Source organism: Ornithorhynchus anatinus, chromosome 3 (genome assembly GCF_004115215.2).
Source record: "Ornithorhynchus anatinus isolate Pmale09 chromosome 3, mOrnAna1.pri.v4, whole genome shotgun sequence".
NCBI classification, from domain to species: domain Eukaryota; kingdom Metazoa; phylum Chordata; class Mammalia; order Monotremata; family Ornithorhynchidae; genus Ornithorhynchus; species Ornithorhynchus anatinus.
In genome coordinates this window covers 97,589,123-97,603,168 of record NC_041730.1, presented here as the reverse complement: position 1 = coordinate 97,603,168, position 14,046 = coordinate 97,589,123, and positions in this window count along the sequence as shown.

The following is a 14,046-nucleotide window of genomic DNA, read 5'->3' as shown; positions in this document are numbered from 1 at the left end:
ACTTAAAACTCACCTCCTCCAAGAGGCCTTTCCAGACTGAGCTCCCCTTCTCCCTCTACTCCCTCTACCGCCCGCCCTTCACCTCTCCGCAGCTTAACCCTCTTTTCCCCCCATTTCCCTCTGCTCCTCCCCCTCTCCCTTCCCATCCCCTCAGCACTGTTCTCGTCCGCTCAACTGTATATATTTTCATTACCCTGTTTATTTTGTTAATGAAATGTACATCGCCTTGATTCTATTTAGTTGCCATTGTTTTTAAGAGATGTTCTTCCCCTCGACTCTATTTATTGCCATTGTTCTCGTCTGTCCGTCTCCCCCGATTAGACCGTAAGCCCGTCAAACGGCAGGGACTGTCTCTATCGGTTGCCGACTTGTTCATTCCAAGCGCTTAGTACAGTGCTCTGCACATAGTAAGCGCTCAATAAATACTATTGAATGAATGAATGAATGAATGAGCCTGTAACCTCGATATTATCCTCAACTTATCTTTCTTGTTCAATCCTCACATTACCAGACACCAAATCCCGCTGGTGCTGTCTTCACTACATCTCTAGAATTTGCCCTTTCCTCTCCATGCAAATTGCTAGTATGCTGATCTTAGTCCTTATTATATTCACCTTGAATATTACATCACCTTGAGTATTGAGAAACAGCATGGCTCAATGGAAAGAGCATGGGCTTGGGAGTCAGAGGTCATGGGTTCTAATCCTGGCTCTGCCTCTTGTCAGCTGTGTGACTTTGAGCAAGTCACTTTACCTCTCTGTGCCTCAGTTCCCTCATCTGTAAAATGGGGATTAAGACTGTGAGCCCCAACTGGGACAACCTGATTACCTTGTATCCCCCCAGCACTTAGAACAGTGTGTGGCACATAGTAAGCGCTTAACAAATACCATCATCATCATTATTATTATCGACTCTTCCCTGCCTCTTCCCACTCCAGGCCACATTCCATTCTGCTATCCATAATGTTTTTCTTCAAAACCATCCAGTTCATGTTTCCCCACTCCTCAAGAATCTCCAGTAATTGCCCATCCACTCTGCAGGGGCAGAGGGATGAGGGAAATTGCTGGGACAGGATAACATGGATGGGGTCAGTGAGGAGACTGGGGGCAGTGCAAGGGGTGGGGAGGTGCTGTGAATAATAATTATGGTATTTGTTAAGTGCTTACTAAGTATCAGCCACTGTACCAAGTGCTGGGGTAGATACAAGCAAATCGAGTCAGACTCAGTCCCTGCCTTTTGTGGGGCTCACAGACTCAATCCCCCTTTTACAGATGAGGAACTGAAGCAGAAAGAAGTGAATTACTTGCCCAAGGTCACAAAGCAGACAAGTGGTGATGCCTGAATTAGAACCCATGACCTTCTAACTCCCAGGGTCGTGGTCTATCCACTACGCCATGGAGAATGCATGGGGGAGTGATATGAGTGTGAGTGTGTGTGGGGGTGAGGGCACTAGGCCTTGGAAGGATTGTCTAGAGGGAGGGGATTTAAGGGATATGACGGGGCCAGAGGAGTTTAAGGGTTATAGGTGAAGTTGTCAACAGCAATAACTGCTCAATCTGCTCATTCTGTTGACTGATTGCTGAATTGAAAGTGGCTCCTTGGGTCCTGGAGACTGAAGAGGTGAATGTTTCCGAGTAAACAGAGGGCTGGGTAGATGTGAAGGCAGGCAGCTGTTGATATGCAAAAAGACACATCACTCACCCTTGCGTTCTCTCCCATACAGCATGGCCTAGTGGATAGAACATGGGCCTGGGAGCCTGGCTCTGCCACTTGTCTGCTCTGTGACCTTGGGCTAGTCCCTTAACTTCTCTGTGCCTCAGTTATCTCATCTGTAAAATGGGGGTTGAGACTGTGAGCCCCAAGTGGGACAAGGGACCGTGTCCAACCCGATTTGCTGGTATCCACCCCAGAGTTTAGTACAGGGTCTGGCATATAATAAGCACTTAAATACCATAATTGCCTTCAGTCCTACAGCATTTATGGACATGTCCTTACACTCTGTCATTTCCCCTAACTGTAACTTATTTTATTATCGGTCTCCTCCTCTAGACTGTGAGCCGCTTGCGGGCAGGGATCCTGTCCACCAACTCTGTTTTACTGTCTTTTCCCAAGCACTTGGCAGTGCTCTGCGCACGGTAAACACTAGATTGGTTGACTGATTCAGTGAGGACTGATTTAATTTAATGACTTAATGAATCTTTAGTAGTGGGAAATATAATTTACTGTTTATTTTCATCATTTTTCCTTTCCAAGGTTTCACGTCAAGGTATAAAGTTGAATTTCTTTTCATAAAGATTGATCGTAGGTTTCGTTACTAAACACAATCTGTCTTGGCTTGGAAGCCAACAGACAAAATAAAAAGAGAGCAAAAGCTCTCAAAAATAGACTTGAGTACAAAGATTTGGCAATATTGCGTTAAATGTAGGATTTAACAAGCAGTCCATAAATTAAATATCTTAAAGGTATGAGTTATTTGTTGCTTCCTATATTTTTCCAGCTGTTGTAATCTAATTAAAAAGAGTCCCATTTAAAATGTTGAATACAAGAGAGCCTTCTGGGCCAAATCCTCATCCATGGATAAAAATCTCACCATTACTTCATCCTTGAACAATGAGGACAGCTTCATACAAATGAGAGATATAAATATTATAATCCTCTTTCTTCCTGAAAAAAACAGGATCTCTGGAAGTTAAGAAATATGCCACATTTTCATTGCCTTGGTAAATTTAGTTACCAACTCTAATGTGGAGAAAGAGAACAGTCCTGGAAGAGAACTGAGTTTTAGTTGCAAGTCTAGACTTCTGGTCCACAAGCAGCATACCTAGTCGATAGAGCAAGGCCCTGGGAGTCAGGACTTGGGTTCTAATTCCAGCCCCGTCACTTGTCTGCTGTGTGACCTTGAGCAAGTCACCTAATTTATCTGTGCCTCAGTTAACTCATCTGTAAAATAGGGATTAAGACTGTGAACCCCATGTGGGACATAAACTGTGTCTAACACAATTAGCTTGTACCTACCCCAGTGCTTAGTACAATGCCTGGCACACAGCAACTACTTAACAAATACATTTTAAAAAACCCTCAAACCAAAAAAACCCATCTCTGCCACCGACCTGCTGTGTAGACCTGGACCAAACATTTAACCTTGCTGGGCCTCAGTGTCTTCATCTGTAAAATGAAGATTAAATCCCTGCTCCACTTACCCCTTCGATTGTGATTACCGGAGACATCTGAACTGTGTCCAAATTGATTATTTCCTATCTACCCCAATCTTTGGCACAAAGTAAATTCTTAATAAATTAAAAAAAGACCCCGCCTTAGAAATATTCTCTGTCTTTTCATCAGCAATAAAACAGCATGAACTAGTGGAAAGAGCATGGTATTGAGAATCTGGAGATCCAGGTTCTAGTCTCACTTTGTCACTTGTCTGCTCTGTGACTTTAGGCCTCACTTCTCTGGGCCTCAGTTTCCTCATCTGTAAAATGAGGATCAAATGCCTGTTCTCCCTTCCCTTTGGACTGTGAGCACTGTGGGAGACCGGGGTGTGTATCTGATATGATTATCTTGTATCTTCCAGAGTGCTTGGTTATAAATTTTTAAAAAGCACTAAATTCACATCATTATTAATGTGATTATTATTATTCATAATAATGTTGGTATTTGTTAAGCACTTACTATGTGCCAAGCACTGTTCTAAGCGCTGGGGTAGACATAGGGGAATCAGGTTGTCCCACGTGGGGCTCACAGTCTTAATCCCCATTTTACAGATGAGGGAACTGAGGCCCAGAGAAGTGAAGTGACTTGCCCACAGTCACACAGCCGACAAGTGGCAGAGCTGGGATTCGAACTCATGAGCCCTGACTCCAAAGCCCGTGCTCTTTCCACTGAGCCACGCTGCTTCTCCATTCATCAAGAATCTACTCCCAAAAGAAAATGGTTGAGACTAGAAAAAATATAAAGTATATATATTTATAAAGTATAAATTCCCAGCATAAAAACTAATAGATGAAATAATGAGGAAGCAAGGGAAGCAGGATGACTTTCTGGAAAAAGAACAGGCTTGGAAGTCAGAAGACCTGGGATCTACTCTCAGCTCTGCCACTTGCCTGTTGTTTGACCATGGGCAAATCACGTAACTTCTCTGTGCCTCAGTTACCTCATCTGTAAAATGGGGTTAAATCCTCCTCCCTCCTCCTTAGCCTGTGAGTCCCATGTGGGACAGGCACTGTGTCCCACGTGATTATCTTGTATTTACCCCAGCAGTTAGTGGGCAAGGAATGTATCTGTTATATGGTACTCTCCCAAAGACTCAGTATAGTGCTCTGCACACAGTAAACACTCGGTAAATATGACTGAATGAACGACATGGGTAAGAGGTATTAAGAATAATAATAATAATGTTGGCATTTGTTAAGCGCTTACTATGTGCAAAGCACTGTTCTAAGCGCTGGGGGGATACAAGGTGATCAGGTTGTCCCTCATGGGGCTCACAGGCTTCATCCCCATTTTACAGATGAGGTAACTGAGGCCCAGAGAAGCGAAGTGACTTGCCCAAAGTCACACAGCTGACAAGTGGCGGAGGCGGAATTAGAACCCATGACCTCTGACTCCCAAACCCGTGCTTTTTCCACTGAGCCACGCAAAGTGTGTAATGGGCTTGGGCCTGTATTTAATCTTCCCTCTTGCCATGCTGGAGGATGAAACAAAAGATCAGTTGCCAGGGCCAGACTATGCTTCTATTCTTCTGGGGAAATCTTCCTACGCAGCAGACTCTGAGCATCAACTACAGCCCTCGAGGCAGTCACTGAGAGTTTCTCTAGGCAGTAACTGTGTTGTAGAGGCACACACCCATGAAGACAAGCAAAAGATTTTAAGCAAGCACCTTCCTGAATAATCCAGGTGTACCAGACCAATGCTGTGTTTAAAAAAAAATCTGAGGAGATTTTATACCAGCCTATACCAGGGGAGCCAGATACACAATCAAAAGTCTATAATGGCAATCCAAACCCAGGGAAGCAGCATGGCCTAATGAAGAAAGCACTGGCCTGGGAGTCGAATCCGGGCTCTGCCACCTGTCTGCTGTGTGACCTTGGGTAAGTCACTTAACTTCTCTGTGCCTCAGTTACCTCACCTGGAAAATGGGGATTAAGCATTTTGTTTTGCTGTGTCTCCCCCTTTTAGACTGTGAGCCCATTGTTGGTAGGGATCGTCTCTATCTGTTGTCGAATTGTACATTCCAAGCGCTTAGTACAGTGCTCTGCACACAGTTCCCGCTCAATAAATACGACTGAATGAATGAATGAGTGAAAGGCTGTGAGCCCCACTTAGGACATGGACTGTGTCCAACCTGACTAGCTTGTATCTACCCTAGTGCTTAGTACAGTGCCTGGCACATAGTAAGCGCTTAACAAATACCATAAAAACAAGCTATCTGGTGGCATAGAATTCTGCTAGGTAGGCAGCATATTGACCAGCAATTAAGTGCTGAACAAGGAAGCAGAAAACCTATTCATTCACTCATTCAATAGTATTTATTGAGCGCTTACTATGGGCAGAGCACTGTATTAAGCGCTTGGAATGTACAAACCGGTAGCAGATAGAGACAGTCCCTGCCCTTTGACGGGCTTACAGTCTAATCGGGGGAGACGGACAGACAAGAACAATAGCAATAAATAGAATCAAGGGGATGAACATCTCATTAAAACACTGATAAAAATAAAATAAATAAAATAAAAAAAAAACCTAGATAAGAGAGGCAACGCGTCCCCTTTGAGACTGGCAAAACGGTGTGACCTCTGTGGCATCGGGTTTCAGAGAGAACTAACTAAAAGCCTGCACAAGTGCAGGGCTGCCCAGCTTCGTTCATTCATTCAGTTGCATTCACTGAGAGTTTACTGGGTGCGCAGCACTCCACTATGTGCTTGGGAGAGTACAATACCAGTGTAGTGGATAGAGCACAGGCCTGGGAATCAGAAGGTCCTGGGTTCTAATCCCAGCTCCGCCACCTGTCTGCTGTGTGACCCTGGGCAAGTCACTTCACTTCTCTATCCCGCAGTTACCTAATCTGGAAAATGGGGATTGAGACGGTGGGCCCCACATGGGACAGGGACCGTGTCCAACCCAACTTGCTTGTAACCCCCCCAGTGCTTAGTATAGGGCCTGGCACACAGCACTCAACAAATACCACAATTGTTATTATTATTAATAACAATTAACAGACACATTCCCTACCCACAGTGAGCTTAGAGTCTAGAGTGGGAGGCAAACATACAGAGAGAAGCAGCATGGTTTAGTGGAAAGAGCATGGGCTTGGGAGTCAGAGATTGTGGGTTCTAATCCCGGTTCTGCCACCTGTTTGCTGTGTGGCCTTCGGCAAGTCACTTAACTACCCTCTATCTCACCCCAGCGCTTAGTATAGTGCTCTGATGATGATGATGATGATGTTGGTATTTGTTAAGCGCTTACTATGTGCCGAGCACTGTTCTAAGCGCTGGGGTAGACACAGGGGAATCAGGATGTCCCACGTGGGGCTCACAGTCTTAATCCCCATTTTACAGATGAGGTAACTGAGGCACAGAGAAGTTAGGTGACTTGCCCACAGTCACACAGCTGACAAGTGGCAGAGCTGGGATTCGAACTCATGACCTCTGACTCCAAAGCCCGTGCTCTTTCCACTGAGCCACGCTGCTTCTCTGCACATAATAAGCTCTTAGCAAATACCAACATTATTATTATTACTCTGTACCTCAGTTACCTTATCTGTAAAATGGGGATTAAGACTGTGAGCCCCACGCGGGACACCCTGATTACCTTATATCTACCTCAGCTCTTAGAACAGTGCTTGGCACATAGTAAGCACTTAACAAATACCATCATCATTATTGTTATCATTAGGAATAATATAAAATAAATAAATTCTGGATACGTACATAAGTGCTGTGGGGCTGAGGCGGGGGGCGGAGGGGCAACGCAGAAGGGCAAGGAAGAAGAGAAAAGGAAGGCTTAGTCAGGGAAGGCCTCTTGGAGGAGATGTGCCTTCAATAAGGCTCTGAAGAAGGGGAGAGCAGTTGTCTGTCAGACTTGAGGAGGGAGGGTATTCCAGGTCAGAGTCGGGATGTGGGCAAGGAGTTGGCGGTGAGATAGGCAAGATGGAGATATAGCTGTCTATAACGGCAAGACCTAGAGCACGGGCCTGGGAGTCAGAGGTCGTGGGTTCTAATCCTGGCTCTGCCACGTGTCAGTTGTTCGACTTTGGGCAAGTCACTTAACTTCTCTGTGCCTCAGTTACCTCATCTGTAAAATGGAGATTAATAATAATAATAATAATGGCATTTAAGCGCTTACTATGTGCCAAGCACCGTTCTAAGCACTGGAGTAGATGCAAGGTAATAGGATTGTCCCACGTGGGGCTCACAGTCTTACTCCTCATTTTACAGATGCAGGAGCTGAGGCGCAGAGAAGTTAAGTGACTTGTCCAAGGTCACACAGCAGACAAGTGGCAGAGCTGGGATTAGAACCCATGTCCTCTGACTCCCAAGCCCATGCTCTTTCCACTAAGCTACACTAAGACTGTGAGCCCCAAGTGGGACAACCTGATTACCTTGTATCTACCCCAGTGCTTAGAACAGTGCTCAGCTCATAGTAAGCGCTTAATAAATACCATAATTATTATTATGATTATTATTACCTGGTATCTACCCCAGTGCTTAGAACAGTGCTTGGCACATAGTAAGCACTTAACAAATACCATTATTATTATTATTATTATTAGATGTCACATCTGATTCCTTGAGCAGATCCATTAGCATCACTTGCGGCAAGACAGGATCAAAAACAAAGTCCTAGAATTCATCAATTAGTCAACCCATCAGTTTTATTAAGAGCTTACTATGAAAACTCATTTTGCGCGGGAATTGTGTCTACCAAAGCTGCTTTTCTGTACTCTCCCATGCACTTAGTACAGTCAGTCCATTGTACTTATTGAGCACTTACTGTGTGCCGAGCACTGCACTAAGTGCTTGGGAGAGTACAATATAACAATTAACCGGCACACTCCCTTCCCACCACGAGCTCACAGCCTAGACCTTACAGTCTACAGTGCTCTGAACACAGTAAGCGCTCAATAAATAACTCCGATGTCGATGATGATGCAGAGCACTGTACTAAGCATTTGGGTGAACACAATACACCAGACTCGGTAGACACATTCTCTGTCCACAAAGAACAAAGTTGGTCTCCTAATACTGATGCTATGCTCACCTCCACAGATCTACACTGGGTGGAACCATCATTCACCCAGTAAATGCCTGTTTACAGATCATCACTAGCAATTTCCATCAGTTGAAGTGATAGATTGGGTTATCACTGTATCTCTTTATTACTGTTTCTTACTAGTACTAAGCCCCCAAGCAATCTACTTGAGAAGAGTAAATGCCTGTAGGAGGACAGTCTAGAGCTTTGATTAAAGGAGTAAATGTTGTAAACATTCTTATGCATATACTGAGAACAGCAAGAATAATAACATTAATTATTCATATTGAAAGCTCATTATTGAAAACTCAAATTATTGAAACCTACTGAAAGCTCACCTCCTCCAGGATGCCTCCCAGACTAAGCCCCCCTTTTCCTCTGCTCCCCCTCCCCTCCCCATCATGACGACTCGCTCCCTTTTCTCTGCCCCCTTCTTTGCCCCGCAGCACTTGTGTATATATGTACATATTTATAATTATAATTCTATTTATTTTTATTAATGATGTTTATATATCAACAATTCTTTTTATTTATAATGATGCTACTGATGCCTGTTTACTTGTTCGGTTGACTGTCTCCCCCCTTCTAGACTGTGACCCTGTTGTGGGCAGGGATTGTCTCTGCTGCTGAATTGTACTTCCCAAGTGCTTAGTACAGTGCTCTGCACATGGTTAGCGCTCAATAAGGATGATTGAATGAATGAATAATAATAAGCTTATTAAATCCTTACCTTGTTACTAAACATGGGTTAGTGGAAAGAGCATGGACCTGGGGGTCAGAATGAGTTCTAATCCCGGCTCCACCACGTGTCTGCTGGGTAACCTTGGACAAGTCACTTCACTTCTCTGTGCCTCAGTTACCTCATTTGTATAATGGGGATTGAGACTATGATCCCCACATGGACAGGGACTGTGCCCAACCCACTTTGCTTATATCCAGCCTAGTGCTTAGTACAGTGTCTGACACATAGTAAGAGCTTAATAAATACCACAAAAATAATAATTATAATTATTATCATTATTATTAAGCACTGGTGAAATATGCGTGCTGGGTTGTAGAAGGAGAAAAGCAAGGTGAGATAAGAAGGGGCAAGTTGATGGAGTTCTTTAAGGCCAATAATGAAGAGGTTTTGTCTCATACATAGGTGGATAGGCAACCACTGGAGATGTTCTAGGAGGGGGATGACATATCCTGAACGTTTTTGTAGAAAGATGATCTGGGCAGTGGAGTGAAGTATTGACTGGAGTGGGGAGAGACAGGAGGTTGGGAGTCAGCAAGGAAGCTGATGCAGTAATCTAGGTGGGATAGGATGAGGGATTGTTTTAATATGGTAGCGGTTTGGATGGAAAGGAATGAGCAGTTTTTAGCGATGTCGTGAAGGTGGGACCGACAGGATGAATATTCATTCAATGGTATTTATTCAATAAATACTGTAGCGCTTGCTATGTGCAGAGCACTGTACTAAGCGTTTGGAATGTACAAATCGGTAACAGAGACAGTCCCTGCTCTTTGACTGGCTTACAGTCTAATTGGGGGAGACAGACAAAAACAATAGCAATAAATAGAATCAAGGGGATGAACATTTCATTCAAACAATAGCAAATAAATAGAATCAAGGTGATGTACATCTCATTAACAAAATTAATAGGGTCATGAAAATATATACAATTGAGCGCACGAGTACAGTGCTGAGGGGAGGGGAAAGGAGAGGGGAGGAGCAGAGAACATATGGGTTGAATGAGAGAGAGGAGTCAAGGATAATGCCAAGATTAGGGGTTTGGGAGACGGGAAGGATTTCGGTGCCATCCTCAGTGATGGCAAAGTCAGGGAGAGGACAGGGTTTAGGTGGGAAGACAAGGAGCTCCGCTTTGGATGTGTTACGTTTGAGATGATGGGAGGACATCCAAGTAGAGATGTCTTGAAGGCAGGAGAAGATGTGAGCCTGGAGAGAGGGAGAAAGGTCAGGGGAGGAGATGTAGATTTGGATATTATCTGCATAGAGATGGTAGTTGAAGCCATGGGAGCAAATGAGTTCTCCAGAGGAGTGGGTTTAGATAGAGAACAGAAGAGGACCCAGAACTGAACCTTGAGGGACCCCCACAGTTAGGGGGTGGGAGGCAGAGGAAGAGCCCACCAAGAAGACTGAGAATGAACTGCCAGAGAGATAAGAGAACAAGGAGAGAACAGAGTCAGCAAGTCAAATTTGGAAATGTTTCCAGGAGAAGGGGGTGGTCCTCAGTGTCAAAAGCAGCTGAGAGGTCAAGGAGGATTAAGATGGAGTAGAGACCTCTGGATTTGGCAAGAAGGAGATCATTGGTGACGCTTGGGAGGGTGATAACTGTGGAGTGAAGGGGACAGAAACTGGCATTTTTGAAGGCATATCTCCTTCGAGAGGCCTCCCCAGACTAAGTCCCACTCCCTTCTGCGTTGCCCTGATTTCCTCCCTTTGCTCTTCCCCCCTCCCAGCCCCACGGCACTTATGTACATATCTGTAATTGTATTTATTTGTATTGATGTCTGTCCCTCCTCTCTAGAGTGTGAGCTCCTTGTAGGCAGGGAATGTCACTGTTTATTGTGGCGCTGTACTCTTCCAAGCGCTTAGTACAGAGCTCTGGATACAGTAAGCACTCAATAAATATGATTGAATGACTGAATTAAGATGGGACACAGTCCCTGTCCCACACGGGGCTCACAGCCTGTCACCTCTAGTTTGCAGATGAGGAAAGTTAGACTCAAATCTCCCAATTCATAATCCCATGCTCTTTCCACTAGACTGCCCTTCCTTCCTGTCCAATGTTTTACACAGTCCCAGACTCACTGACACCATCTCCCGCTTCCTCTACCCCTCACCCCCCCCACCCCACCCCCAACACACTCACTATCTTAGAGAAACCAAAGAAGATAAAGAAGGTCAAAAGGCAAGATCACAAACTCAAACACAATGGTACCCCTCTTCAGCAGAATGGGTAATTTCCTGCGTCTAAGCAATTACAAATGGGCATTGACCTGCCTTAATAAGGAGATCTGAAGCCAGGACTGACTGGAGGGAAGGAAGGAAGAAAAGCTACACTGGGAGCCTGTTGTGGCCAGGGATTGTCTCTCTTCGTTGTTGAAATGTACTTTCCAAGGGCTTAGTACAGTGTTCTGCACACAGTTAAGTGCTCAATAAATACGATGGAATGAATGAATTGTCCTCCATTTATGGAAAGCGGGTGGAGATCTGGGAAAAAAAGGGAGGTGAGGGCAAAGGAGCAGAGTGGGAAAAGTTAGTGGAGTTCTTGGAAAACCTTGCTCAGAACTTTAGGCTCATTTATTCAATCAATCGTATTTACTGAGCACTTACTATGTGCAGAGCACTGTACTAAGTGGCTTGGGAGAGTACAATATAACAGTTAGCAGATGATGTGATCCAGGGGATGTCTGGAAGTCACTGAAGGATTGTGAGCTGCCCCGGGAAGTGATGAGCCGGGAAATCAAGGAATCAATCAGTGGTATTTATTGAGTGCTAAGTGAGTGCAGAGCACTGTTCTAAATGCTTGGGAAAGTAGAATATAATAGAGGTAGTAAACACCATCCCTGGCCAGAAGGATTTTAGAGACCACAGGGGAAAACACGTTAAAATAAATTACACATGGGGGAAATAGTAGAGTATAAGGATATGAACATAAGTGCTGCAGGGCTGGGATGAGTATCAAGTTACTTATGGGGTACACAGGAAAGTACATAGATGATGCAAAGCAGAGGGTACATTTAAAGTACTTTTAATCCCAGAGTTCAGTCAATCAGTGGTATTTATTGAGCACTTACTGTGTGCACAGCCCTGAGTAGAGTACAAAGACACAGTCCCTGCACTCAAGGGTCTTAAAAATCTAGCATGAGAGGCACACATTAAAATAAATTACAGGGAGGGGAAGCAACAGAGTACAAGGGAATGGACATAAATGCTGTGGGATGGAGTGTGTCAAAATGTTTAAATGGTACAGACTTAGGGGCATATATGTTACAGACCGGAGGGAAAATAAAGGGGGAGATAGAAGATTAGCCAGCTCAGGGGTTGTGTAAATTTAGGCAGAAGCCGAGGGGCCAGCAAGGTTATAGCAGACTGGGCCTTGGTTGATTGTGATCAATCTGTGGTGTTTTCTGAGGGCTTACTACGAACACCATGCACTGTACTAAGTGCTTGGGAGAGTACAACATATAACAGAGCTGGCAGAAACACTGCCGTGTAGTTGTGGAGGAGATGAAAAGCACGAAAAGATCCCTCTCCTTCCAATCCTGTCTGAGGAGGAGAAAAACAACATAAGGAAAAGACAAAAGGTTTTAGGATTGAACTCCTTATTGGTTTCTAATGGTTTCTTAAGACCCCACCTCTAACCCTAAACCTCCCAATAAAGATCCTTAGATGTTATTAAATGATCTTGAATTTACCCCCAAAGTCAAGTTTATCCAAGATAATTTACCCCAGTTTTCCCTAGATTATAAACTCTCTATGGACAGCGCATGTTTCTGCCTACTGTTATAAATATAATAATAATAATAATAATACTTATGGTATTCGTTAAGCACTTACTATGTGCCAGGCACTGTACTAAGCACTGGGGTGGATACAAGCATTCAGACTCAGCCCCTGCCCCACGTGGGGCTCACAGTCTCAATCCCCGTTTTACAAATGAGGTAACCGGGGCACAGAGAAATGTTTTGCCCAAGGTCATACAGCAGACAAGTGGTGGAGTCAGAATTAGAACCCATGACCTTCTGACTCCCAGACCCATGCTCCATCCACTACACCACGCTGCTCGCTTAGTACAGACCTCTGCTTCGAGTAAACGCTCCATAAATCCGATTGATTGACTGACTACCCCGACTCCAAAGGTGGTAAGAAAAGACACATTCAGCCTCTTGTGCCCTTTCGTCAGCATCACCTATGAACCAATTGCTCATTAAAGACAACACAAGATTACCAACTTGCCTTGCCTTATGCCAACGTGTCATTTCCAACGCAACCCACAAATGCAGGAACCCAGTCCCACCCCATTAGCATGGAGACAATATTCACACAGCCACACAGCTTAGTTTGGCAGGACATGTGAAGAGAATGATTGATAGCAGCAGACAAGCAGCTGCTGTATGGTGAAATGAATACGTGAGTCAGGAAGGACAGAACTATGAATGGATTTAAAGGCCTACCCAAGCATGACCGAGAGACAGCATGGTCTACTGGATAAAACCCTGGCCTGGAAGCCAGAGGATCTGCCTTCTAATCCCAGCTCTGCCACTTGCCTGTTGTGTGAGCTTGGGTAAATCACCTAACTTCTCCGTGCCTCACTTTCCTCAACTGTAAAATGGGGATTCAATACCCGTTCTCCTCCCATTTAGACTATGATCTCCATGTGGGACAGAGACCGTGTCTGACCCGATTACCTTGCATCTACCCCAGAGCTTAGGACAGTGCTTGACACACAGTAAACACTAAGCGCCAAAAAGAAAAATGATTTGGGTTCTAATTCTGGCTCCGCCACTTGTCCACACAATGTGACCTCAGGCAAGTCAGACAAAATCAGTACGCGTTTCCTCTTCTGTAAAATGGGAACTTGATACCTGGTTACTTATGTGCCAAGCACTGTATTATGTCCTGAGGTAGGTACAAGATAATCAGGTCAGGCACAGTCCCTTTTCTACTTGAAGCTCACAGTTTAGTTGATTGTTATTATTATAATTGCATTTGTTAAGAACTTACTATAACTCAAGCACTATTCTAAGTGCTGGGGTAGATACAAGTTAATCAGGTTGAACAAGGTC